Below are 473 nucleotides of genomic sequence, written 5' to 3'. Positions count from 1 at the left end.
TGTGGCCAACCCTGGAGGAACCTGGTTTGACTCCTAGCACCCATATGATCCCCCAGCCTGCCAGGAGAGATTTCTGAGTGCAGAGCCAGGAGTGACCCCTGAGTGCCACCAGCTGTGGCCCAAAAACCAATCAATCAAAAAATAAAATAAATAAAGTTTAAAAAAAAGAAAAAGAACAACCAATGCTGGCTCAGATGTATTGCTGGTAGGAATGTTGAGTGGTCCAGCCTTTTTGGAAAACAATATTTATATTCCTCAAAACAAACAAACAAACAAATAAACAAAAACAAATTAGTCATATCTCCTTAGCTTCCTCTTGGTTTTAAACGCTTTAGTCTTTTGGGATTTTTATGATTTTAAACATTTGGGGTGGGGGGAATCGCAGGGGTCAGCACATCCGTAGTGCAATGGATAAGCCTCACCCTGGGAAAACCACCTTCGTGATCATGGTATCTCCCCTGCCAGGTAAGTAT

The 473-nt window shown here is 42.5% G+C and overlaps 1 pseudogene; it reads right to left on the bottom strand.

Moving 5' to 3' along the window:
- Window positions 1-254: 254 nt before the first annotated feature.
- Window positions 255-473, bottom strand: LOC126024953 (uncharacterized; annotated as a pseudogene).

The sequence above is a fragment of the Suncus etruscus genome, chromosome 12 (genome assembly GCF_024139225.1).
Source record: "Suncus etruscus isolate mSunEtr1 chromosome 12, mSunEtr1.pri.cur, whole genome shotgun sequence".
Lineage (NCBI taxonomy): Eukaryota > Metazoa > Chordata > Mammalia > Eulipotyphla > Soricidae > Suncus > Suncus etruscus.
This window is presented reverse-complemented; position numbering and strand designations above follow the sequence as displayed.